Here is a 25745-nt window from a genome sequence, read left to right as displayed (position 1 = left end):
TACAAAGGAATGGCCCTGACTAACGTTAACCTGTACCTTTCACAAATCACTTACCTCACAAAAATCTTCGTTACTCGAACTACTGCAATACAGCGAGCGCCACTACTGCCAGCTAAATAAAAGATTCAAACTACTGAAGGCACTAACTACTGATAGGCATAGTTAGCAAATGAAAGATTTTAATAGAGAACAAACAATGTATTTACCTTAATAATCATAATATATATGCCTACCAATATTCTTCAAAACTTCGACTGACTCTGCTGTGGGTTTGCTCTGTTGTGGCCCATTACCTGTCTGCATGTCAAGAGTCAGCACTGTCTTTCCGTTGGAAGGACAACACTACTTCTTCAAGACTGCATGGAAATCCACTACTTCTGTGTGCAATTTCTTTTACTAATGAGACTTTGTGAAGAAAAAACTGTAATTCCTATTATGATGAATGATCAGGACTATCTTTATGAACTGTGAGAAAATTTTAGCTTTTGACCAACATTGTATCAATAAGTGTGTGCATTTGATTTCTTTGTTATTGTAAGTATGAAAAATTTTATCAAATCATTATTGGCCACTGCCCAAAACAGTTTGTAAAATTTTTTGTGGGGAGCATGGGGGCTATGTAAGTAGGCTGTTTATGTTTTCTTATCGGCAACGTTACGTAGCGCTCGGTATGAAAATCACTGGCTGTGCTGTGTGCAGTCTGTAGCTAGTTTGCATTGTTGTCTGCCATTGTAGTGTTGGGCAGCGGCAGCTGGATGTGAACAGCGCGTAGCGTTGCGCAGTTGGAGGTGAGCCGCCAGCAGTGGTGGATGAGGGGAGAGAGATGGCGGAGGTTTGAAATTTGTAAAACTGGATGTCATGAGCTACTATATATATTATGATGTTAAGGTAAATACATTGTTTGTTCTCTATTAACATCTTTCAATTGCTAACTATGCCTATCAGTAGTTAGTGCCTTCTGTAGTTTGAATCTTTTATTTAGCTGGCAGTAGTGGCGCTCGCTGTATTGCAGTAGCTTGAGTAACGAAGATTTTTGTGAGGTAAGTGATTTGTGAAAGGTATAGGTTAATGTTAGTCAGGGCCATTCCTTTGTAGGGATATCTGAAAGTCAGATTGCGTTGCGCTAAAAAAATATTGTGTGTCAGTTTAAGCACACTCATGTATAAATGTTCAAAAGGGGACGTTTCATAAGGTAATTGGCTGATCATAATAATATTTGCTTTCAGATGTGACAACTTCTTATTCTCTTTATTCTGGCCAGAGGGAGTGACTGATCCCTACTGTCACCTCATACTCATTTCGCAATGGTTCATATACTTCAACTGATGAAACACACAAAACTGAAAAAATAATAAAAGTTGGATTAGCTTGATTACTGTTGGTCTGGAGAGAAGGAAGCTTGTAAGGAGGGGGTATGGGGAATATAACCATTTTCCCCATTTTTATACCATACAGTTACCCAAGATGTGTGGACGGGCTATCAAGTTACATACTGACCTTAAATGTATCACACAGAAGCGCTCCAGAGGTATGGGCGGTAGAAGAAACGGTCTCTTGACGTGTATCATGGTACATCCGACCTTGAAAGTAACTCATGCGACTTCCCGATTGTTGTGGGCAGAGGGTGAGTGGAGGGGGGGGGGGGGAGAAAATTTCCTGGATTCTTGGGTGTAACTTCGTTATGTAGTGTTGTCGCGTGCGCGTTCGTCCGCTCCCAGGGAATTGCCCGTGACCACCTCGGGATTCCTGCATTCACCTGAAATGGTTCTAAATAAAGACGTGACCAGCTATGGATTTGCACATCACGGCTACGTTGACACAGATCGGTTATCGGAACACCTGCACTCGGTCAGGCGGAAGCATGTAGACACTGACTAGGATTTCATAGGGAAGAGAAGCTGTCTGGTAATGACGTAATGTAATTGCGTGTGAAGTCTCACTTTACCGTGCGTGACTTCTCGCCGTGAGATGGGGGCGTGTAGCGCGACGGCACTTGTTGCCGTGTTTATTAGCAGCACAGTTGTCGAGAATTAGGGCGTGTTCGGTGGCTGGCGTTAACGCCAGTCGTGCTCCTCCCCTTCACATAGATAACTAACTGACGACCCTGTAATAAACTCATCCCACGTCGCCCGTCTCGCGGAGAGGATAGCTGTTCGTGACTTGATACTTCGAGAAAATTGAAATTAATCATCGGCAATCCGGTATGGATTCATGCTAAGCCACGGGGCTATTAATTTACTGCTAATGGGATTCCTTAATCGCATGTTACTTCCCGCCATTAGATAAAAGATCTCCTGATACGTCACACACTCACATATATATCTTAATAAATATATGGTCATAAAATGGAGATAATCTCGATTCACTGATGATACGAGCCGATACCTTTCTGTGCTTCTAAAGGACTAATTCGGAACGAGTATTGCCTCTTCCTTCCTTGTGTCACTCATTTTATTTGTATTGTTGTTTCGGTTATATTCGCTGTACACTGGCTGCCGTTTTGACGGTTGTGTACCTTCATACGAGTCTGTGAAGGCAAGGATGGTAAAACTCGCAAAGTATCAGCTCCGGGATGATGAGATATTGTAAACTACCTCAAGATTCGTAGACTTTGTAACAAAAATTCGTTATGATACGGGCATAATTTCCGGGTACGTTATTTTAATTTGAAGCGTGATTCGCATAAAGAAATGCGAATATTCCACAATTCTTAGCTGTGACAATGATCGCTGTTTGTTTTCGTCTTAAAGGAAACACATGTTCTTTGTAGCTGGAGACGATGCACCCGAACGACTTAAAAACGGTTTGGAAAAAAGCGCAGGTTATTCCCATTTCAAGAAGGGTCGTAGCCTTAGGCCCATGTAGCCTTACTCCAATCTGTTGTAGAGCTCTGCAACATGTTCTGTGCTCTCACATTAATGTCATTTTGGAGAACGAAAATCTACTCTATGAAAATCAAAATTGATTCCGCAAATACTGATTATGAGAAACTCCGACTCAGTCTATTCGTACGTGAAATCCAGTGCGGCGTAGACGGTACGCAGGTTGGCGCCCGGTTCCTCGACTTCAGGAAGGTACTGGATGCACTGTAGTTTAGTGCAAAAAATAAGAAATTAACGAGCATCGGTCCAGATTTGTCAAAAGATTCAAGACTTCCTTGCCTATATAAGTGAAAATGCTTAACGGAACAGAATAGACAGATGTAAAGGTAACTTCAGGAGCACTTCAAGGAAGTACGACAGGACCATTACCGTTCACAATACATGTTAGTGATCCTGTGGATAACATAAAAAATCCATCGGATTTTCACAGATGATGCTGGTGTCTATAGGAAGTTTGCAACGCTAGACGAATTTAGCGAAACTGCACAAAACCTGCAGAGGGCTTACAATTGGTGAAGGGTGTGGCTATTTACCCTGAATGTAAATGAAGGTAACGTTCTACGTGTAAATAGGGAAAAGAACCCACTACTGTTCACTTACGGTATTGGCCACAAAACACAGGAAACAGTAACAAACGTAAAATAACTACGACTGACCATGCAGAGCTACCGAAACAAATCAGGTAGCTAGGTAGAGATTCATCGAAGGAGTCTTAAGGAAATGTAATTCATAGAGAAAGAAGCGGCGTACTAATTGCTTGTTCGATTGCTTCAGTATTTTTCACCAGTATGGACCCGTTATGAGATGGAATTAATAGAAAGGGGAGATCAAATCAAGAGATACCCTTTTCGTCACGTAATCGTTTAATAAGTGTGAGAGCGTACACAGAATCGCAAGGAACGCCTGTGTCAAGCTGTACAAGAAGGTGTTGTGGACCTCGTAGAAGTTTACTGTTGTGATCCCGAGTATGCGTTCCTGGAAGACATGAGCAACCATTACTTCTTTGCACACATGTCTCACGAAACTACCGAAACGAGAGAATCTAGAGTTCGTTTATAGGCTTACTGGTAGTTGTTCTCCTGACGGACCGTTCCTCAATGGAACACGAGAGAGGTAAATGACCGTAGTGTAAAACGTACCCTCCGCCAAGCAAGAAAAGATGAATTGCGGGGTACAGGCGTAATTGTAGATTTGCAAAAAAAAAAAGAGTGCAAATGCCATCTATGTGTCAGTATGTCACAAACTTGGTGAATAGACTACAGTTTCCTCACAACGACTTTCAAACACGACAGACACATTTTGGTTCTGATGCAACATTTTGTGTTCTTTGTTTACTCATATTATGGGTATTCTTGCTTTGATACGTTGGTTCTGGAACACTTTGACCTTCAAACATCTACTGAAGGTCATGAAGGTGATCATGTGCTCATCATGTGCCCCACCCATCATGTTACTACACGACCCCTCATCAGTGACATCACCAACATCATGTGACAAGCCATGCCCCCTTCCTCTCTCTAGCCAATCAAAATCCAGGGTAGTGGAACCAACCCACTGGTTTCTAACCTCTTCCTCTCCCATCCCGTCTCCATTCGCCATCAGCCAATGTCAAAGAAGTACTTAAAATAAAAAAGTTAATTCAATAAAATTGGTGCCAAGTTCAAACATATGCAGTATTCCTGGAAAAAAATTATTTAAACTTCCCTTGAATTCGCATCTTGTTCAAATACACTCCTGGAAATTGAAATAAGAACACTGTGAATTCATTGTCCCAGGAAGGGGAAACTTTATTGACACATTCCTGGGGTCAGATACATCACATGATCACACTGACAGAACCACAGGCACATAGACACAGGCAACAGAGCATGCACAATGTCGGCACTAGTACAGTGTATATCCACCTTTCGCAGCAATGCAGGCTGCTATTCTCCCATGGAGACAATCGTAGAGATGCTGGATGTAGTCCTGTGGAACAGCTTGCCATGCCATTTCCACCTGGCGCCTCAGTTGGACCAGCGTTCGTGCTGGACGTGCAGACCGCGTGAGACGACGCTTCATCCAGTCCCAAACATGCTCAATGGGGGACAGATCCGGAGATCTTGCTGGCCAGGGTAGTTGACTTACACCTTCTAGAGCACGTTGGGTGGCACGGGATACATGCGGACGTGCATTGTCCTGTTGGAACAGCAAGTTCCCTTGCCGGTCTAGGAATGGTAGAACGATGGGTTCGATGACGGTTTGGATGTACCGTGCACTATTCAGTGTCCCCTCGACGATCACCAGTGGTGTACGGCCAGTGTAGGAGATCGCTCCCCACACCATGATGCCGGGTGTTGGCCCTGTGTGCCTCGGTCGTATGCAGTCCTGATTGTGGCGCTCACCTGCACGGCGCCAAACACGCATACGACAATCATTGGCACCAAGGCAGAAGCGACTCTCATCGCTGAAGACGACACGTCTCCATTCGTCCCTCCATTCACGCCTGTCGCGACACCACTGGAGGCGGGCTGCACGATGTTGGGGCGTGAGCGGAAGACGGCCTAACGGTGTGCGGGACCGTAGCCCAGCTTCATGGAGACGGTTGCGAATGGTCCTCGCCGATACCCCAGGAGCAACAGTGTCCCTAATTTGCTGGGAAGTGGCGGTGCGGTCCCCTACGGCACTGCGTAGGATCCTACGGTCTTGGCGTGCATCCGTGCGTCGCTGCGGTCCGGTCCCAAGTCGACGGGCACGTGCACCTTCCGCCGACCACTGGCGACAACATCGATGTACTGTGGAGACCTCACGCCCCACGTGTTGAGCAATTCGGCGGTACGTCCACCCGGCCTCCCGCATGCCCACTATACGCCCTCGCTCAAAGTCCGTCAACTGCACATACGGTTCACGTCCACGCTGTCGCGGCATGCTACCAGTGTTAAAGACTGCGATGGAGCTCCGTATGCCACGGCAAACTGGCTGACACTGACGGCGGCGGTGCACAAATGCTGCGCAGCTAGCGCCATTCGACGGCCAACACCGCGGTTCCTGGTGTGTCCGCTGTGCCGTGCGTGTGATCATTGCTTGTACAGCCCTCTCGCAGTGTCCGGAGCAAGTATGGTGGGTCTGACACACCGGTGTCAATGTGTTCTTTTTTCCATTTCCAGGAGTGTATTTATTCCTGAAATGACGTCATTTTTGAAGATACACACATAAAAAAAGGTTTTGCATCATCCCGGTTCCCAGAACTTCTGAAGATAGAAGTTGACTGTGGATATTGTATCACAGACACACTCCCTTTGACTGTTCAGAGATGTCACTAAGACCTCCCAAAGATGTAAAAACCATGGATGAGCAGCGCCTGTTAGATGAAGGGGGTCCGACAGCCGATCAGTTGCAGTCATTCTACAAGAAAGGAGGTACACGGATCGCATTGTCTGTAGTTCAATCATGTCTAGACGATCGATACCACGTCCGCATTGTTACTTTGTGCCAGGAAGAGCTCTCAACAAGGGAAGTGAACCAAAACGATCTTGTTCCGACATGGAGGAGATACAGAGATGACATGCCTCGCTCAGGCCGTCCAAGGGCTGCTACTGCAGTGGATGACCGCTACCTACGGATTATGACTCGGAGTAACCCTGACAGCAACGTCACCATGTTGACTAATGCTTTCGCAATAGGCTGCAAATGTGCAACTACACTCACGACGACCATGGCGAGGTACGTTTTTGCAACCACGACACCATGCAGCGCGGTACAGGTGGGCCCAACAACATGCCGAATGGACTGCTCAGGATTGGCATCATGTTCTGTTCACCGATGAGTGCGACATATGCCATCAACCAGTTATTCACAGGAGACGTATCTAGAGGCAACCCGGTCACGCTGGACGCCTTAGACACACTGTCCAGCGAGTGCAGCAAGGTGGGGGTTCCCTGCTGTTTTGGGGTGGCATTATGTGGGGCCGACGTACACCGCTGGTGGTCATGGAAGGCGCTGTAACGGCTGTACGACATCGCCTGACTAGAGTGGCCAGCATGTTCTCCAGACATGAACCCTATCGCACATTCCTGGAATAGATTAAAAAGGGCTGTTAATGAACCATGTGACCCACCAACTACTCTGAGGGATCTACGCCGAATCGCCGTTGAGGATTGGGACAATCTGGAGCAACAGTGTCTTGATGAACTTGTGGATGTTATGCCACGATGAATACAGGCATGCATCAATGCAAGAGGACATGCTACTGGCTGTTATGGGTAACGGTGTGTACAGCAATCTCGACCACCACCTCTGAAGGTCTCACTCTAAGGTGGTACAACATGCAAAGTATGGTTTTCATGAGAAATAAAAAGGGCGGAAATGATGTTCTTGTTGATCTCTATTCCAATTTTCTGTACAGGTCCCGGAATTCTCGAAATCGAGGTGATTCAAAACTTTTTTTGATGTGTTTATTTATCCCTACCCACACACACACACACACACACACACACACACACACACACACACACGTCTGCGAAGCCACCTGCTGGGAGGCCTTGTGGAGGACCTCTCCTCTTGCCACTGGTGCCCCATAACACGCAGCACGGCTCGCTGGTAAGAGAGAGAGACGATCCATGTCAACTTGCTTATAACCTGATTATTCATACAATATGTTTACAATAAATATTTTAAATATTTTTATGAGGCTATTCAGAAAAGTTCAAAGTTTTTATTCTGTTCTCAATATCCGTTGAGGTATTATATGCCTTGCATATTACGTTGTCGACTTTTCCGCTTCGCTGACGCAAGTTTCTATCCCCTGCAGCTAGAGGGCTCCAAATTGTTGCGTGTTAACATAGTGGTGTGTAAAGTAACTATGTTGCTGCATTATAAGCAGACTGCTGTTATCGAGTTTCTGGCCACAGAATACGTGGCTCCTATTGAAATTCATAAAAAAATGAAAGCTGAGTACGGTGCGGGGTGTATCGATATCAGTAATGTGGGACGTTGGATTGTTGTAATGAAGGAAAGACTAGCGCTAACCTTAACGTGTGTTACAGAGCCGGGAGAGGTGATATCCCCCCAGGTATATACTCGTCCTACTGGATCTGGGAGATTCCTACCACCATCCACTCGTCAGGGCTGGCTTCCCCTTCAGTCTTCTCCACTCATTTCTAATCTTGGTTCGGAATCGCATCCCTCTCCACTCTTCCCCCACCCCTTCTCAAACCATCCACCTGTAAAACCCCTCCTACACACTCCCTTTAAAAGCTACCTTCTCCTGTTACCCTTCTCCCTGGCATTCTGTTTAGACTCATCTCTCGACTCATCCATGTATCTCTTTTAATAAGTCAGACATCGGCCTTTCCGTTTTATTTGATGCGATTGTTTACCTGCTTTTTTCTTCGTGCGCGACATTCAATTTCCTTTCATCTGTGTCTATATTTTAATTTATCACCGAATCAGCCTTTCATATTTTAACTTATGCAACTACGATCTGTCTTTTTATTGTACAAAAATTATATTTTTGCAAAGGGCATGACCAGTTTCTATATTATGTTTTTAAAGTTTTCCTCGCTTGTGGCTGAAGAGCGGCAAATTGTATCGTCTGACAGCCAACCCCCTGCCCATATAGCGGGGGCCCGGGGGGGGGGGGGAGGGGAGGGATGAAATAACAGTAAACAAGAAAACAAAACGCTGGGAATGGCCGCTGGATAGGCAACCGACGAGCCACATCGGAATCAGATTCATGAACTCATCAGAGTAAATTGTTGGATAAGAGAGACAGCTCTCAGGTAAATGTGGTATATCGCGAGAGAGTGTACAGGCCAATACTTCAGAACTATGGCAGTCAAAACTGTGTGCACAGTGAGTGCCTCGAATTCTGACTCTTGGCATGAAACAGAGGAGACTGTCAACAATTTCTTTTGCGCTTTGAGCTTGATGGTGATGGGTTCCTTAACAACATTGTGTCAATTGATGAAAACCGGGTTCACCAATTTGACCCCGAAAATAGCGACGCCAGGAAAGTTCTAGACCATGCTATGAGTAGGCAAAGTTACGCTAGGATGTTCAAGGTTCGGTACTCGTACATTTAGAATTCATGCCTAAAAGCACCCCCATAAATTTTGCAAGGTACTGCGTGACCCTGACATCACGAATTCGAGGAATTCGTTATATGCTTGGAGCACCCACTTCTTTGGCATAATGTCAGATCAAACACGATGGCTTCCACATCTGCAACAATCCGACGCTACGGGTTCACTGCCATCGATTATCCTCCATACAGTCCAAATTTGGCTCCAATCGATTTTCATCTGTTTCCAAAATTTAAAGAACTTCCTTCGAGGATTTCAAATTGATGGTGATGAAGTTCTGGAAGTAGAGTTGACGTTGTTGTCAACAAACATGTGCCTCGTTGGAAGAAATGTGTTTATTGCGATGGTGACTATGTTGAGAAATAAACATGAGGAACAATGATACATGAAGCCAGTAACGTTTGTTTCATGTAAAAACCTTTAATCGTTTTCATACAGGCACCCTCGTACATTTCAGCAATCATAATTTGTTCTTTTTTTTTTTATACGATGTTCTACGTTTGAGCATTGTCTATTACACAGACTCTAGCAGCAGCAAGTAATTGTACAATGCTTTTCCCCATAACGGATCAAAAACTTTTCACGAAAAAGACAATTCAAAATAATGAGAACATGTTTTTTGTGGAGTTTCGTCCAGGCAATCAGGAAGGAATATATTAATTCACATCAGTCACAAAGGTCGTAATGATTTCAAATTACAATCTAAAATTTACGTTTTTCACACACATTTTTCCGGTGCTGACATTTTTCTAAGCCTATTTACATTTTGTCAGGTATTTACAATAAAATCAATGACCGTTTTTGTGCAGTAAAGGCGCCAAGGTGAAGTATTTACACTACCCGGAAGTGTATGATGTTTATCGTCCTGTGCAGATAAAACCAGTTTGCGTAGTTTAATGGTCGAAACAGCATGTTGCTTTAGTACAGTTACATGCTGCACAGTGGTTTATACTTTCTAATCCAACGCACACTGCCTACAGTCATCATTGGTTAGCCTACTAACAGACGACTGCTTTATTCCCTTTGTTCTTTGTGTTACGCGCCCGCACTCGGCATCGCGAGCGAACATTTTTGCTCGTAAACTGAGAAATTCTGTAAAAAGTTCACCATTAAGTCCATCTTTCATTGATTCATCAACTTTTTTTTTCATCAGTAGAATATCGTGACTGTTATTTACAGGGAAACCGGAAATATCAGGCCTTGTAATGACGTCGTTCCTAATATCTTTAGCCGGCCGAAGTGGCCGAGTGGTTCTAGGCGCTACAGTCTGGAACCGCGCGACCGCTACTGTCGCAGGTTCGAATCCTGCCTCGGGCATTGATGTATGTGATGTCCTTAGGTTAGTTAGGTTTAAGTAGTTCTAAGTTCTAGGGGACTGATGACCTCAGCAGTTAAGACCCATAGTGCTCAGAGCTATTTGAACCATTTGAACCTAATACCTTTGTAGCTATTTGAAGTTGTAATTTCTATATTAAGCCACTGGTGTGTGTGTGTGTGTGTGTGTGTGTGTGTGTGTGTGTGTGTGTAGCATAGTTTTACGTTTGCCAGAACTTGTTTAATATGCGACGATAATGAAAGTCGATAAGAAGGGTTTTCTAAGTATATAAACTGGCCATTCCTACTCCAAATGCTTTATCAGATACAGTTCTCACAATGACGATGCAATATGCAGCTTACAATACGACGCACAAAATACCCCCATCGGTGTAGTGCATGAGAACACAGTGGAAGCGGCTGAACTGGTTCACACTGGGACGATAATGAGGAGGAAAATTTCAAGTCAGGCGATCGCACCTCAAAAAATTGTTTTGTTTAGCTGATGCAAAGCTACCCCACTTATGTAATTAGTTTTGCTGTAAATGTTTTATTTTTTTGCGTAAAAAATTAAAAACCATTGTTTTAGGATTGACATGTGTAATTTGCTATGCAGTCTTTCTCATTCGATTTTAGGAAAACTATACGTAATCATTCGAGAAGAACAGAATATGGAAATGAAAAAGAACCTACTGATACGAAAAGACACCGAAACTTATCAGCTGGTGACGTTGACTGGATTTTTTTTCTTTTAGTCTACGCTCCCTGCTTTCAGGAAATTTTCTGACAGGTATGAAAGAGATCTGAAACGAAATTTCTGTTAATTTTGAATGAGTAGCAGGAAGAATCCGAGATTGGCACATCATGATTTCCCTTATTACCATGGTTTTCTTCTAGTTCTTCAGACACATTGCCTACCCCTACGCAATCACCCACTGCTATACCATCGGTGATGACTGACTTCGCCCCGAGTCCAGCACACTTTCTTCTTTACACTTCTCACGCTGAATTATACACCACTTTGCGAAATTTAACAGTGACAGAAATTCTGGCAGTACTTTATTAACTTCTAACCATTATTTATATATGTACCAGACTGAATACAGTACAACACCAGGTGATCTTACTAAAAATAAACTTTTCGTGGTGGTATTTTTAATGTCATTCAAGCATGTGCATGAACTTACCTTACTCTGATGCGTAGCTTCTCAGCAGGAAAATTTGTGTTCTGCCTTTTCAGAGTCGTTCATATTTGTTGCTTCAACAGTGGAAACAGTTGGAACGTCCCCTCTGAAAAATTATGAATGACTGTGTTGGTAAACTTCTTACGTTATTTGATTTTCAAACAGCTGGGCAAACTGAACGGACTCAGACATTTCTCTCTGTACTTATTCTGATCATCACTAAACTGATACACAATATTTTTAGCGCAACGCAATATGACTTTCAATAATCCCCACAAAAGAATGGTCCTGACTAACAATAACCAATAGCTTTCATGAATCACTTACCTCACAAAAATCTTCGTTACTCGAACTACTGCAATACAGCGAGCGCCAATACTGCCAGCTAAATAAAAGATTCTAACTACTGAAGCCACTAAATACTGGTAGGCATATAGTTAGCAAATGAAAGATTTTGATAGAGAACAATGTATTTACCTTAATAATGTTCAAAAGTCATCATATATATATATATCTATCAATTCATGACATCCATCTTTACAAATTTCCTTTTTCTGGCGGACACACGTCCACATTGTCCACCTATCCGGCATCACTCTCGCCACATCCACCGCTGCTGGCGGCTCACCTCCAACTGTCCAAAGCTACGCGCTGTTCACATCCAACTGCCCAACACTACAATAGCGAATACTCTAAGAATGAGTCCAACCAGTCACAGACTGCACACAGTACAGTCAGTGATTTTCATACAGAGCGCTACGTGGCGTTACCAATATAAAAACCTAAACAGCCTACTTACACAGTCTGGACTCATTCCGTAAAATTAATGGAATTTGTGATCGCGTTGTGGGAGCTGGCGGGAATATTATGACATTACACGGCGAAACACTGCCGTATTAACCAACCCTTACTGACTAGTGGATTATAGCCTAAGAGTTTAGAATAGTGTTACTTAAAATCCGTCTTGATTGCAAAAAAATTTTTATTATTCATATGACCGGTTTCGGTTCATTCAGAACCATCTTCAGATCTGATATTTCAGTTACAAGAGTAACCCGTCCAAATCCAGCAACTTTCACATGCTACATCACATGTCACATGTCACATGTCACATGTGACGTAGCATGTGAAAGTTGCTGGATTTGGACGGGTTACTCTTGTAACTGAAATATCAGATCTGAAGATGGTTCTGAATGAACCGAAACCGGTCATATGAATAATAAAAAAATTTTTGAAATCAAGACGGATTTTAAGTAACATTATAAAATCACTGATTGCTGTTATCCCACAAGACATTATGTCTGTTTTTGCAAAGTTTAGAATAGTCTGACCGTGTGCAACTGATAAAGGCTGATCGGCTAATATTGGCACTGGATTTGTTTCGTATCAAATCCAACAAAGCTAATTAGGATGTCCAGAAGCAATAATCGGTACATACCAATGTTCTATATCTTTTGCCTAAACGACACAAATGAGGCAGTTACTCCCTTCGTCTGACAAAGTAATTACGATTAACCTATCACAGGTCGCCTATTAATGTCGTCACACGCCAATATTCTTCATGTGGCACTGAATGCACAGTCCTCACTGCAGTCCAAATCGCGGGTGCCTGGCGCTGTTGTGGCATAATCACGGTGCTCATATGAACACTTAAAAACACTAACAAATCACTCAATTAATGCCATTTCCATAATTTCTTGAGGTCAGGCCCACGGTGACACGCACAGTCGTTAAACAATTGTAATCGCGGTCGGCCGCTCTGCCGAAATCCGCCCTGCTCGCAACCAACGACTTACTTACTCGGAGTCTCAGCACAGACTTCTCGGCGCACCAGGCCCTCGACTATCGATAGTATCTACTGCGACCTGCGTGAAGCAAAGATACAGGGTGTTTCAAAAATGACCGGTATATTTGAAACGGCAATACAAACTAAACGAGCAGCGATAGAAATACACCGTTTGTTGAATATGCTTGGGACAACAGTACATTTTCAGGCAGACAAACTTTCGAAATTACAGTAGTTACAATTTTCAACAGCAGATGGCGCTGTGGTCTGGGAAACTCTATAGTACGATATTTTCCACATATCCACCATGCGAAGCAATAATATGGCGTAGTCTCTGAATGAAATTACCCGAAACCTTTGACAACGTGTCTGGCGAAATGGCTTCACGTGCAGATGAGATGTACTGCTTCAGCTGTTCAATTGTTTCTGGATTCTGGCGGTACACCTGGTCTTTCAAGTGTCCCCACAGAAAGAAGTCACAGGGGTTCATGTCTGGCGAATAGGAAGGCCAATCCACGCCGCCTCCTGTATGTTTCGGATAGCCCAAAGCAATCACACGATCATCGAAATATTCATTCAGGAAATTAAAGACGTCGGTCGTGCGATGTGGCCGGGCACCATCTTGCATAAACCACGAGGTGTTCGCAGTGTCGTCTAAGGCAGTTTGTACCGCCACAAATTCACGAAGAATGTCCAGATAGCGTGATGCAGTAATCGTTTCGGATCTGAAAAATGGGCCAATGATTCCTTTGGAAGAAATGGCGGCCCAGACCAGTACTTTTTGAGGATGCAGGGACGATGGGACTGCAACATGGGGCTTTTCGGTTCCCCATATGCGCCAGTTCTGTTTATTGACGAAGCCGTCCAGATAAAAATAAGCTTCGTCAGTAAACCAAATGCTGCCCACATGCATATCGCCGTCATCAATCCTGTGCACTATATCGTTAGCGAATGTCTCTAGTGGCCGGCCGGTGTGGCCGAGCGGTTCTAGGCGCTACAGTCTGAAACCGCGCGGCCGCTACGGTCGCAGGTTCGAATCCTGCCTCGGGCATGGATGTGTGTGATGTCCTTAGGTTAGTTAGGTTTAAGTAGTTCTAAGTTCTAGGGGACTGATGACCTCAGATGTTGAGACCCATAGTGCTCAGAGCCATTTGAACCATTTTGTCTCTAGTGCAGCAATGGTAGCGGCGCTGAGGGGTTGCCGCGTTTGAATTTTGTATGGATAGAGGTGTAAACTCTGGCGCACGAGATGATACGTGGACGTTGGTGTCATTTGGACCGCAGCTGCAACACGGCGAACGGAAACCCGAGGCCACTGTCGGATCACCTGCTGCACTAGCTGCGCGTTGCCCTCTGTGGTTGCCGTACGCGGTCGCCCTACCTTTCCGGTACGTTCATCCGTCACGTTCCCAGTCCGTTGAAATTTTTCAAACAGATCCTTTATTGTATCGCTTTTCGGTACTTTGGTTACATTAAACCTCCGTTGAAAACTTCGTCTTGTTGCAACAACGCTGTGTTCTAGGTGGTGGAATTCCAACACCAGAAAAATCCTCTGTTCTAAGGAATAAACCATGTTGTCCACAGCACACTTGCACGTTGTGAACAGCACACGCTTACAGCAGAAAGACGACGTACAGAATGGCGCACCCACAGACTGCGTTGTCTTCTATATCTTTCACATCACTTGCAGCGCCATCTGTTGTTGAAAATTGTAACTACTGTAATTTCGAAAGTTTGTCCGCCTGAAAATGTACTGTTGTCCCAAGCATATTGCAACAAACGGTGTATTTCTATCGCTGCTCATTTAGTTTTTATTGCCGTTTCAAATATACTGGTCATTTTTGAAACACCCTGTACTTACTCGGAGTCTCAGCACAGACTTCTCGGCACACCGGGCCCTCGACTATCGATAGTACCTACTGCGACCTGCGTGAAGCAAAGATATATTGTTTTCAATACGTAAGGGGCGGTCGATCCCTTACAACGGGTATACCCAGTAATTCCTTCCCGTTTTTAGTTTTTTGAGCTTGCGTAAATTACAAGCCATAATATCTTCTGCAGAGGAGCTTATCTTCTGCAGCCGAAATCAAATATAAACAGCATTCGCGCTGTCCTGTTGCTTGTCGTATGGTGAGCGCATCGCTTATCACATAGTTGTTCATATCAGAATCATGCCTAAGCGTGGTGCGTTACAAATAATACTCATTTGAAAATTTGGTTTGGCAATTAATGTAGCTGCCCGAAATCTGCCAGCCAAGTATTTTGCTAGTCTTATATCCCTCATCTGCCTCAGATTTTGCTTTATTTTACCAAATACACTATTATTCGTCAGTTTGGAAACGTTCTTCTCGAAATCATTGTTTGCACTCATGCGCTTTCGTACGGTAATCTGAATGTGTGGCATCCTCCACGGAGTTTGCCTAACTGATAAAATTTGCTGAATCTTTTTAAAACCAGTGTATAATGTAAATATTGTATCAGATTTCAGTATGAATAACAATGCCATTCTTATCATATAAGATCGAAAATACTTTCTTTGGTTTCTTACTCCTAATATGTACCCCTTGTTGGAATCGTCTGGTACGTACCCCACCACAAAATTTTCACATGCTCTGGTGAAAGGCATTCAATTTCAGTCATCAGAAGACATTTCAAAATAGCCCAGATGTATAGGCGATTCACATCAAGATAAATTACGTAACATTTATCAATTTTGTCATCATAATTGGGTGCGAATCTGTTGTTGGCAACGGCATGTCCGCAAGAAGAGTGAATAACACTACCTCTAACCCCTCCGCCAAAAAACTTGAAGTTGTTTCATATCGTTAAGTTGCAATTCCGCTTTACTCATTTTCAGCAATGAATCCCACACCATGCCAGGCGAAGTAATGTATCGTGATATACAGGATCCAATTGTATGTCTCAAGACAAAACCTGTGACAGATTTCGAACACGTCAGCAAGACTCAATAAAATTTTCTCGGTTTTCAAGGTGCGTCATTGCCTGCGTCACCATCATCCGGAGTTAAAATCACTGACTGCCGTGTCTGGCACGGTACTCCTTTTAGATACGCTGAAGAGCCAAAGAAACTGATACACCTGCCTAATATAGTGTAGGGCCTATTATATCTCTTAAAAGAAGTAATGTAAACTATTTATTTTGAGGAAACACTCTTCTAGTAAATTTGTTTGTCCTTTGATTTATCGTGATTTGTTACTGATTTTTAGTGGAGTTAATTTTTACTTTTAGCTTTCGAAAAAAATACAAAAGAATATAATAAGCGAAATAATGAATTTCGTAGGTCGCTAATTACGTATTATATCTGGTTTTATCGAGCGCCAGGCTCCCTACAAATTACTGTAAATCCAATAGCGTAGTAGTACTCAGCTCTGAAATTATTACTATCACAGAAAATAGACAAGTTTTAATAAAATTATTTCACTGGATTACTTCAATTAATCTCACTGAATATTTTTACTTAATTTCTCCCGCTCCAGCTATCAGACATTGTGCTGTGAAAAAATATTTTTAAATGTACTGCGTAATGGCGGCTAATTGTTAACAACCAGAGATTACCGTTACTCGCTCCGCAGCAGCTGGAAACATGCTAAATAATTTTCATTAAATATTCTTTTCATAAGATAAATGTGGCGTAGGTTCTTGAAATAACACACGGAGATCACTTTATACTAATATATTCTTACTAGGACACAGTTTACACCATTAAATATTTGCAATTACGTTACGACAGAAACAAAATGCTAGCTCCGCACAATAGCTTGCGTACCTTATTCCAGCTAACACCAGAACGAACAGAACAAAACGGACTAAACAGAAGAATGAACATTGCATTGTGTTTCATACTCTTACAGAGATGATAATACTTCTTTTAATTACTTACACATTATAATCTCATACACTGAAAATAATGTCTTTTCTGCATTTATCGATATATATTGTATATTTTTACAGTTAAATCAATGGTAAATCAATGTTTGCAATTCATTTTGAGTCACATACAGTCATTATTATTTTTGTTTCACCACAATAATGGTGAATATTGCAAAAAGGGACACTACAGGCCCCCACGCGCAAGCAGAACTTCCGCAGCACAACGTGCCATGGACTCGACTAAATGAAGTAGTGCTGGAGGGAATTGACACCATGAATCCTGCAGGATGTCCATAAATCCGTAAGAGCACGAAGGGGTGAAGATCTCATCTGAACAGCTAGTTGCAAGGCATCCCAGATATGCTGAATAATGTTCATGTCTGCGGAGTTTGGTGGTCAGCGGCATTGCTTAAACTCAGAAGAGTTTTTCTGGAGCCACTCTGTAGCAACTCTGGACGTTTGGGGTGTCGCATTGTCCTCATGGAATTGCCAAAGTCCGTCAAAATGAACAATGGACATGAACGTATGCAGCTGATCACACTTGTCAGAGTCATATCTAGACGTATCAGGGGTCCCATATCACTCCAACTGCACACGCCCCTCACCATTACAGAGCCTCCACTACCTTTAGCAGTCCTCTGCTGACATGCATGGTCCATGGATTCATGTGGTTGTCTCCGTACCCGCACGCGTCTAACCGCTCGATACATTTGGAAACGAGACTCGTCCGACCAGGCAACTTCTTTCTAGCCATCAACAGTCCAATGCCGGTGTTGATGGGTCCAGGCGAGGCGTAAAGTTTTGTGTCGTGCAGTCATCTAGGGTACACGAGAGCGCCTTCGGCTCCGAAAGTCCACAGCGATGATGTTTCGTTGAATGTTTCGCACGCTGACATTTGTTGTTGGCCAAGCATTGAAATCTGCAGCAATTTGCGTAAGGGTTGCACTTCTGTCACGTTGAACGATTCTCTTCAGTCATCGTAGGTCCCGTACTTGCAGGACCTTTTTCCAGCCACAGCCATGTCGGAGATTTGATGTTTTACCGGATCCCTGATATTAACGGTACACTTGTGAAATGGTCGTACGGGAAGATGCCCACTTCATCGCTACGTCGGAGATGCTGTGTCCCATCGCTCGTGCGTCGACGATAACAGCATGTTGAAACTCACTTAACTTTACATAATTTGCCATTGTAGCAACAGTAACGGATCTAACAACTGCGGTACACAATTGTTGTCTTACACAGGGTTATTACAAATGATTGAAGCGATTTCACAGCTCTACAATAACTTTATTATTTGAGATATTTTCACAATGCTTTGCACACACATACAAAAACTCAAAAAGTTTTTTTAGGCATTCACAAATGTTCGATATGTGCCCCTTTAGTGATTCGGCAGACATCAAGCCGATAATCAAGTTGCTCCCACACTCGGCGCAGCATGTCCCCATCAATGAGTTCGAAAGCATCGTTGATGCGAGCTCGCAGTTCTGGCACGTTTCTTGGTAGAGGAGGTTTAAACACTGAATCTTTCACATAAACCCACAGAAAGAAATCGCATGGGGTTAAGTCGGGAGAGCGTGAAGGCCATGACATGAATTGCTGATCATGATCTCCACCACGACCGATCCATCGGTTTTCCAATCTCCTGTTTAAGAAATGCCGAACATCCTGGTGGAAGTGCGGTGGAGCACCATCCTGTTGAAAGATGAAGTCGGGGCTGTCGGTCTCCAGTTGTGGCATGAGTCAATTTTCCAGTATGTCCAGATACACGTGTCCTGTAACGCTTTTTTCGCAGAAGAAAAAGGGGCCGTAAACTTTAAACCGTGAGACTGCACAAAACACGTTAACTTTTGGTGAATTGCGAATTTGCTGCACGAATGCGTGAGGATTCTCTACCGCCCAGATTCGCACATTGTGTCTGTTCACTTCACCATTAAGAAAAAATGTCGCTTCATCACTGGAAACAAGTTTCGCACTGAACGCATACTCTTCCTTGAGCTGTTGCAACCGCGCCGAAAATTCAAAGCGTTTGACTTTGTCATCGGGTGCCAGGGCTTGTACGAGTTGTAAACGGTAAGGCTTCTCCTTTAGCCTTTTCCGTAAGATTTTCCAAACCATCGGCTGTGGTACGTTTAGCTCCCTGCTTGCTTTATTCGTCGACTTCCGCGGGCTACGCGTGAAAGTTGCCCGCACGCGTTCAACCGTTTCTTCGCTCACTGCAGGCCGACCCGTTGATTTCCCCTTACAGAGGCATCCAGAAGCTTTAAACTGAGCATACCATCGCCGAATGGAGTTAGCAGTTGGTGGATCTTTCTTGAACTTCGTCCTGAAGTGTCGTTACACTGTTATGACTGACTGATGTGAGTGCATTTCAAGCACGACATACGCTTTCTCGGCTCCTGTCGCCATTTTGTCTCACTGCGCTCTCGAGCGCTCTGGCGGCAGAAACCTGAAGTGGGGCTTCAGCCGAACAAAACTTTATGAGTTTTTCTACGTATCTGTAGTGTGTCGTGACCATATGTCAATGAATGGAGCTACAGTGAATTTATGAAATCGCTTCAATCATTTGTAATAGCCCTGTATAGGCGTTGCCGACCGCAGCGCCGTATTCTCTGTATTTGCATACGCATGCCAATACCAGTTTCTTTGGCGTTTCACTGTAGATGCAATAGCAGTGTGTGGAACTTTGCGGAAGGCAAGGTTGGCAGCTCTTAGCAGCTTCGTCCTGCTGCTCTGATAAAACTGTACCTGCTTATTCTAAATTGAACAGCTAATTTTATAACAGAGTCCCAGTACGATGATTATGACCCAAAACTGTCGCCTCATCCATTTGTATTTTGTATCCATTTTCCAGGCAATGTCAGCCACAGCGATTTCTCAGGTTCCCTTTGTCTAACAAATCGTGAATGCTCTGCATAACGCTGAACAACAGAGTGAATAATCTGTCCTATGTAAATGCTACCACATCACAGGGATGCCATACATAGTAGTAACTTGATCTTGTCTCGTATCTGGAGATGGGCCACAACACTAGCCCCAGTCCATGTCTCTTCAGCAAGTATCCCATCTTGTTTGTCGTTGCTTCGCAGACTTGGAGGGATGCAACAGGCTGGTCTTCTTTCGCCGATTCACGAAGCTGTTTTCATAGGTGGCACTTGAAGGCTTTTGCAGTTTCTCCCTTTCTGCTACCATTTTCCCTGAGAAGGCGCTTCAGATATCGAAATTCAGACTCTAGAGAAATGTTTTCAGAAATAGTCTTTGTTCCGCGTACTAGTACGGACACATTTCACGTCGCCGAAATGCTGGAGTGCGTTGTCACCGTGGGGCGACACCAGAGTGCCATTGGAACCTCGAGGAGTTCAGAGCTTGCTCCATGGAAAAGTTCGCGATGGCCATAGATGGTGGGAATCACATGGCTGTGCCATCCATCATCTCATAATATTCGTTGTGGTGCAGAGAGTACTTTGTCATTAAGACATGGCAAGATAAGCCCAAACAAATTAATGATTATTTTGGACTTTGTCGCTTTTTACAAGGGCGCCGGTATAAAACATGCTGGATCTTGTGGCCCAACAGCTTACACCTCGAATCGTCAAGCTGTTCCAGGATGCCTTAACGACGATGTACTTTCTGTACCGTCACGAATATCATGAGATGATGTATGTTGCAGTGATGAGACCCCCAGTGTCTTTGGCTGTTGCAAACTTCGTCACAGAGCATTTTGATGAGCAAGCTCTGAATTCAGCGAGGGGACGTCCATCTTGCTTCCAACAAAACGGTGATCACATCTTGATACGGCCTCAAAGTAAAAATGCACTGCAGGAGTTCTTCGAACGGTGTCCAGCCTCAATGTCGACTTGGAGGTGTGGCAAGCTCTCGTCCTTGAATCTTTTGTTGAACGGAAGACAGGAACCTGGATTTGACAGTGTACAGAAAAAGTATGCACACTCAACAACAGTGTGAACACCAGCAGCTCTAACCACCCTGTAGATAAGAAATCAGTGTGGAACACTTTAGTACACAGGACAAAGATTACTTCCGACGACAACTATCTAGAGTCTAAGTTTCAGCAATTGAAATGTACCTTCAGGGAAAATGGTTGCAGCAAGGAGTAAACTGGACAAGCTTCCCGGTTTAACCAACAAATGACGCCCCGTGAATCTGCGGAAGAGGCTAAGCTGGCTGCATTCCTTCCACAGGGTGGAGCGACGACTAGTAACATGGGACGCGTGCTGAAGTGATGTGCACTGTGCTCCAGCCCGCCTCTAAGATACTAGGTATATGCCACAATAAAGATAACGTAGGTTTTCGCGTTTCTGGAGCATATGAAGTCCCTGTGAATGTGGTAGCATTTAAACAGAGCAGACTATCCGCACTGTTGTTGAGCGTTGTGCAGAACATTCACGATATATGAAACAAAGGAAACTTGAGACATCGGCCGGGGCTGCACATTGCATACAAACACGGACATAAAATACAATTTAAAATGACGAGAATTTTGGTTCAACAATCATCATATTGGGATTCTGTTGTAAAAGAAGCGTCCGAATTTTTACCAGTGGTACACACTTAGGGCCGACCTTGAACATCGATCGAAAGCAAAGATGGAGGTCTGACGCTTGTGAGGAAACAGCGGCAGTTTTAAATGTGGCGCCGGCCTCTCGTGCCACCTAACATCAGCCGGTTCCGTAGCGGCACGGAGCTGCTCAATATTCCTTCCACGCATGCTTCACTTGAGTCCTCTCTGGAATGTTCCAGACGCAGCTAATGCATCTATATAAGCAAAACACCGTGTGTTACGTCGGTGAAATTTGTTACGTTATATATAAAAAAATTATATGTATATATTATTTATTTTTAATTTATCAGCATGAATTTTTCTTATGTTAGAGCATGATTCTTTCTCTCAGGGATATTTTGTTTCCTTGTCACTTTTACTTACGTGCATAAGTAAATATGAAACGGGTTCTTGAAGAGCCGCTTTTATTCATGTACCAACATCAGATTTTGAACGTGATGACTAAAATATAGTTGCCGTTAACTGAACTGAATGTAATTTTGTTAATTTCTATTTACTGATTGCAAAGCACGGCTCGAGAGAATTTCGATTGTAGCCGTGGAGCGGCCAAGATAAAACTTACTGAACTCATGGAATCTGTATAATTTAAAAAATGAACTTTAACGTAAATTAATTATCTGTTGCAATTTAGAAAGGTTCTTACTACGAAATCTTTCGCATTTACATTTACTGTTAACACTGATAAATAAATTAATACTTCGAAGCGTAATGGCCGACCAGAGGCTGCATCGGAAGATGAGCTCCCCGTAACGCAAATTAATGAAAAAATGATTATTAAAAATAATTAGCCACTGCAAGCATTTGAGGTGACAATTATTACAAGGAAATTCATTTTTTAATAACAAAAATTATTTTATTGTAGCATAATACAGAATAACTTACATACAATATGTGTAGCCGCTCAATGGCTGCCTTCCGTATCGCGAAACAAAACAGTGTGTGTACCATAAAGTACGTCCTTCCTCCTCGGCCGTACAATCGCGTCTCTTTCGATCCTTTTTTATTTTCACAGACATTAAATAAATATGCTACTCTTAAATTATCACTGCATATCAGTTATTTCAATAACATTAACTGTATCTTTTATACTAATTATATCCATAAAATACGTTAACTACGGTTTACAACCGATAAAAATGTCAATATTTATGTGACTTACAGTCACACGTGCCAGCGCCAGCAGCCAATTATTTTATCTCCTCATGACGGTGGCGGAAACACCTATTGAAAGCCCGAGTGTTTTATTTGAAATGACGTGATTTCTAAACCGAAAATATTTTATTGAAAGACTTCAAAAATGGCTCTGAGCACTACGGGACTTAACATCTGTGGTCATCAGTCCCCTAGAACTTAGAACTACTTAAACCTAACTAACCTAAGGACATCACACACATCCATGCCCGAGGCAGGATTCGAACCTGCGACCGTAGCAGTCGCACGGTTCCGGACTGCGCGCCTAGAACCGCGAGACCACCGCGGCCGGCTATTGAAAGACTCTGAGGATACATGTTAGCAAGGGATAGCACGTCAATTTACAAACATTAATCAGAATATGAGAACGAAGTTTTTCGCGGCGGCACTTATGTATAAAATATTCTCGGTATTCTTGCCGCGTCAGTTCTAGATAAAATCTCGAACTTTCGACGATTACCTCCATCGTCATCGTCAGGAGCTGACTGTCTCCACTGCTGCTATGGTAGATGGTAGCCTCTATATAGCCCGAAGACGGCTTCTGATTGGTCGGCTTCTGATTGGTCGGCGATTACGTGCTGCTGTCTCAGACGGTGTCACTGTGGGCGCCGGTGGCGCCACCGCTTCCGTTTGAACGTAAACCTTGGAAGGTACGTCTCTGCTGCTTCTCTGCATCAAGCGCTCGTTTCCATGCACAACTCAGATGGTATCCGCTATCGCGGTTAAAGTTCTTTTGGCTCATTCTTATTTCAACAGCCTCCTTAATAACAGAATCCCAGTACGTGGAGGCATGGGACAGAATTTTAGTTTCATCGAACAATATTTTGTGTTTGTTCGTGAGGCTGTGCTCCGCAATTGCCGATTTCTCCAGCTCTCTATTTTTAATATGGCGTCGGTGTTCTGCACAGCGGTCGGAAACGGTACGAATAGTCTGACCTATATAATTGCTTCCACACTCACAGGATATATTATAAACCCCAGGGACCCTGAGGCCGAGATTGTCCTTAACAGGGCGCATCACTCCTTAATTTTCTTAGGAGGACGAAAAATCGGTCTTATACCACGTCTACGCAGGACTCTTCCTATTTTGCTGGAAATTGCGCCACAAAATGGAAGAACTCGCAATCGGTGTTTCATCCTGTGAGGTTGCAGCATTATCACGTTTCCTTCTTTTGGAGATCGCTGCATTTATATCGCGTGGACCATAGCCGTTCTTTCGGAACACGTTCTTTAGGTGATTAATCTCGAACCTGAAGTGGTCCTCGTCAGAAACAGTTTTGGCTCTATATACCAAGGTGTTCAACACGGCTCTCTTCTGAGCAAGGTGATGGAAACTCTGTGCGTTCAGGTATAAATCGGTATGCGTCGGCTTACGGTATACAGAGTGGCCAAGACGCCCGTCCGTCTGTCGTTGTACTAAAACGTCTAAGAAAGGCAGTCTCCCTTCCTTCTCCATCTCGACAGTGAACTGGATGTTGGAATGGATGCTGTTCATGTGTTCAATGAATTCTTTGAGAGCTTCTTCGCCGTGTGGCCAGATCATAAATGTATCGTCAACGTAACGATAAAATAAGGATGGACGGAGGGGAGCCGAATTTAGTGCACGTTCCTTCCAAGGTTTACGTTCAAACGGAAGCGGTGGCGCCACCGGCGCCCACAGTGACACCGTCTGAGACAGCAGCACGTAATCGCCGACCAATCAGAAGCCGACCAATCAGAAGCCGTCTTCGGGCTATATAGAGGCTACCATAGCAGCAGTGGAGACAGTCAGCTCCTGACGATGACGATGGAGGTAATCGTCGAAAGCTCGAGTTTTTATCTAGAACTGACGCGGCAAGAATACCGAGAATATTTTATACATTAATCAGAATAGACTTCAAGTATTTTACGCAATAATACATTCCCTTTATTGCAAGTTCTTTGGTACTCGACTTCTGTTACCGTTTGCCTGTAAATAAATTTTATACTTTTTGACTGAGGGCAGGTGATACTCCAGCAAAATCAATTCGTTGGTAACACACTCAAACAGAAAAATTCCCTTTTGATTACCTAGTTGATACTTTCGATGATCTGGAAAATGTTTCTTCATTGTCTTGTGATCGCCGGATTTAATGTATGATGCACACTTTTTGAGCGTGTACTTCAGTAAATTTTGGGGAATCGATTAATAGGAAATTTATATTGCAGCCGCTCTTCGTGCAATATTTTTACTTTTCGTAAGAGATTTAGAGGTAGAGGTGTAAATTCGGAAGCGTGTGGGTAATGTGGAAACGTCTAGTATCTGGCCTGCAGTGTGCTGCACTCTAGTGGGGCAGCCAGAAATTGTTGCAATAGTTCCTATTTGTCACGGTAGAGGGCTAGCAACAGCAACAGACGCCGTGACAGTGACGCAATTTACGTTCGCGCATTTTCTAAACCTTTTTCGAGGTAAGTTGTGCTATTAAATCTATGTATATACTTTGTAGTTATCTTTCTTTACGTCTGATAGCTTATAAAGGGAGGTGCATACAAGGTTTTAGCAGTCCTTTGTCAACCTTAAATGGATAGTTGCTTAATGTAATCTACCGAAATTTAAAATGGCCATTGTGTAGGTAATGTGGAAGCATACATACGATGGCATTGTGGAAACGTTTCCACAATACCAACATTAAATACATTAATTCTAATACGTTTTGCGTATGTTTGTAGATGCCACGAAAGCTAACTGATAGGAAACTAAGAGCTAAGGTGAAGAAGTGGGATGCTGAAAACATGATTAAGGCTATCATAGCCTCAAGGGAAAGCAGGTGGGGTTACGAAGAGCAGTAAAACCTTTCAGTGTACCTCAGACGACACTTCAAAGATTTGTGCATA

This window comes from Schistocerca cancellata, chromosome 8 (assembly GCF_023864275.1).
Source record: "Schistocerca cancellata isolate TAMUIC-IGC-003103 chromosome 8, iqSchCanc2.1, whole genome shotgun sequence".
Classification (NCBI taxonomy): Eukaryota; Metazoa; Arthropoda; class Insecta; order Orthoptera; family Acrididae; genus Schistocerca; species Schistocerca cancellata.
This window is presented reverse-complemented; position numbering follows the sequence as displayed.